Below are 3,277 nucleotides of genomic sequence, written 5' to 3' on the forward strand. Positions count from 1 at the left end.
GACTCAAATCAAAACTATTTGGTTTTGCCTGGACTAAAACTAGATCAGAACACCCCAGGTTGTGTACTGGTCAGGTCCAGCTGTGACATAGCACCTCACATGCCTCTACATTTCACTGGCAGTAAAAAGGGTAAGGACTGGGGAAGATGCACTGGAAAATGGAAAGATCTAATGTGTTTCTATTTTTGTAACAAACTTGCTTGGCATGTGCTGCTGCCTTCTGCCTGCACATCCACGTGCTGTCATCTGATGGCTCAGGAATGCAAGCAGGACAGGACAGTTAAAGCAGGACGTCAGCTCCAGCAGCTGTGCCAGATGGCTCTAGCAGAGGCTGTGCTACTACAGCTGTGCTATAGGCTGGAACGAGATTGCTTTTGTGCGCTTATTTCCAGTTTAGCTTGGCTTAGCATGTGTCTTTGTATGCCTGAGCATGTCACATACCTGATGATGGAGGATGAACCCTACAGTCTGCCCCGCCAGTTCCTGTTAAGATTGGACTCAAACTTTGGGTTTAAAACATCTTACAGCAGCCTTAAATCCATCTTAAAGTTTCATCAGTTGGAAGAGCTCTCTGTCCTCCTTTCCCGCCAACCTGCCTTGTCAAGTCACTCTCCAAAACAAGGCTCACAGGGGTTCAGTTCCCCCAGCCTCTGCCTGCTGCCTCCCTGCCTTGCTCTGCTCTGCAGCGTACAGCGAAGGGATGCACCAAGCACCAGCACTTTGCCCACCAGAGATTTCTCTGCAGAAACCGACATCCAGATGCAACCTAGCATGGCCTTCCAGATGTTTGGTAATTCAAGATCTACCCCACTATGCAGACAGAACAGCTAAGGTGGGGAAGAAGTTTCACATGAATAAATAAGAGGTAAGGAAGTGTGCTGAACGGGCAGCGAAACGGACTCTTGTATAACGTGATCCACAGACACGAGAGCTGAAATCTGAACACCGGTAATGTCAATGTCAGAAGATTTGGCAGGGGAAAGCGTTGCTGCCCAAGTGCAGGACTTCTACTGGAGCTCCCCTACTTAGAAACAGCTGCCGCACCGGGATAGAGTTTCATCTGCCGTTTAAAGAACCCACAGCCATCTCACAGAAAATACGTTCCACTCTATCTGGTGGCATCTCAAACCTTCTCCAGCACTTCTCCAGTGATCTGGCTAGCCAAAAAGAAAAAAGAAAGGAACAAACAACCAAACAAAAATCAACAAAACCCAAACAACCAAACCCCCACTTTCCCACCCCAAAGCAGGAGGGGGAAAAGCTCGTCTGTTTCTTTCTGGATGCGCTGGAGAAGGTTCGCAGCTGGAGCGCACCAATTCCCTTGGTGCTGAGCCCCGCGGTGTGGGGCTGGGACTGGGGGGCATGGGGCCGGGGGTCCGTGGTGAGGCCGTGGGGGCCGTGGTGGGGCCAGGGGGGTCGTGGCGGGGCCGTGGGGGCCGTGGCGGGGCCGTGGTGGGGTTGGGGGGGCCGTGGCAGGGCCAGGGGGGCCGTGGCAGGGTCGGGGGGTCTGTGGTGGGGCCAGGGGGGCCGTGGCGGGGTTGGGGGGGCCGTGGCAGGGCCAGGGGGGCCGTGGCGGGGTCGGGGGGTCTGTGGTGGGGCGAGGGGGGCCGTGGTGGGGCCGTGGGGGATGTGGTGGGGCTGTGGGGGGCCGTGGCGCGCCGGGGGGGCCGTGGCGGGGCTGTGGGGGCCGTGGAGGGGCCGGAGGGGCCGTGGCGAGGTCGGAGGGTCTGTGGCGAGGCCGGGGGGGCTGTGGCGGGGCCGGGGGGGGGGCTGTGGCAGGGCCACTGCGCCCTCTGCAGCCCCCGCGGCCACAGCGACAAACTCTCCGTAGGCAACTTGCGGCGGCCGGCGCTTACGCCGCGCAGCTGTCCCCTGGCTCACGGAGGGGCGCTGAGGAGGGAATAGTTTTGTCTGAAACGTTTCTGCTTCCGTCCTGCAAAAATAACGGGATCGGAGGTCGTTTTCTCAGCCCATCTATACCAACCAGCCTTCTGCGTTTTGTTCCACCACAAGTAACTAAGATATGATGGCTGCATAACACGCTGTCAAAAAGAAATTCAGAAGAAATGTTGCAAAACCTAATTTTGATCTAAAACTCGTCACAGACTTTTGGAGGAGTAAGAAAGAAGCCACGTATTTGAAATTTATTTGCTCGAGAAAGATCTGCCAAGAGGCATCCTCTGCTTTTCTGTCAGGCCCTGTTTTTCCACCTCGTTTTACAGCTGCTGTGACTGAGGTCAAGTGATATGTCACTCTGTCAGATCACACAGCGAGTCAGTGGCTCTTCCCGGATTAGAACAATTCCACACGGCCCTCTGAAAAGATCTGTAACAAATGTCAGCACTGACTGTCCACTGTTTAAAGCATATGTTTAAAGCTTTTAGACATCTCAGTCAAAAGGTATTGTAAATATAGGGACAAAGCTAGTAAATGCTTTTCTGTGGAATTTTAATAATGGCAAACCAGAATCTAGCAGAGATAAAAGAAACGTAAAAACAGGTCACCTTCAGCAGGGAATATGTGCTCTGTTCTGGAGCTATTCCAAGACCAGGAAAGGATTTTTTTTTTGCCTCCAGTAGTAGCCAAAATGGTCAAGATGCTAGTGGCTCAGCACAGGCGGGTAAGATCACAGAGTGAGAGTGCACAAAATCACCCAAATAAAACTTTCTATTTCTTGCTTGTTAGCATTCCTGGCCGTTGCTTTCAGTGTCTTTTTTGTAATAAAAAAGGAAATGTGCTTGAAATGGTCATTCTCTTGTGCACAACACAGACAAAAATACCTAACGCTGTGGTCTTGCCATAATTCTTTACTAATATCATTAAAATACAAAAAAATTCCTTGCAGAAATCTCACGTGTAGAGATTAAACATTACTTTTAAGTGAAATCAAAACCTAATACACAACAGCACCCCTTTATAATCTCATCATTTTAGCAGGAAATAAATATTCCAGCTATTTAGAAAGACCATCACAAGACCTATAGATGACTCAGATCCAACTGGAAACTTGTTTGAGGTTTAGAAAGAGCTTAGAATGGTGTAGAAGGAGTGTGACTAATGTGGTGGTTCTGTCAGCAGAACCTAAAAAGAAGCGAAGATGAAGATGGGAAGACTAAAGTGAGCTCCTCTTCTGAAATCTCAACACAGGTCAGACTAAGATAAAATCAACAGATGTATATAACATATGAAATCTTCATCGTACCGTGTGAAATCTTGCCATACTGTCATTTCCTTTGTGTTTTCTAAGAATGCCCCAGTCTCTCTGAGCTTCTCTCAG

At 50.3% G+C, this 3,277-nt stretch overlaps 1 long non-coding RNA gene across 3 annotated transcripts in view; it reads left to right on the forward strand.

Moving 5' to 3' along the window:
- The first annotated feature begins 323 nt into the window (after positions 1-323).
- The window catches only part of LOC141959811 (uncharacterized), a 12,398-nt gene continuing 9,444 nt past the window's right edge, over positions 324-3,277 (forward strand). For 2 of the 3 annotated variants that reach the window (XR_012633501.1, XR_012633502.1), the window contains exons 1-2: positions 324-1,294; positions 1,832-3,147. This is a non-coding gene — a long non-coding RNA (uncharacterized LOC141959811). The remainder of the gene's footprint in view (positions 1,295-1,831; positions 3,148-3,277) is intronic. The other variant, XR_012633503.1, reaches the window with a different exon arrangement.

The sequence above is a fragment of the Athene noctua genome, chromosome 4 (genome assembly GCF_965140245.1).
Source record: "Athene noctua chromosome 4, bAthNoc1.hap1.1, whole genome shotgun sequence".
NCBI classification, from domain to species: Eukaryota; Metazoa; Chordata; class Aves; order Strigiformes; family Strigidae; genus Athene; species Athene noctua.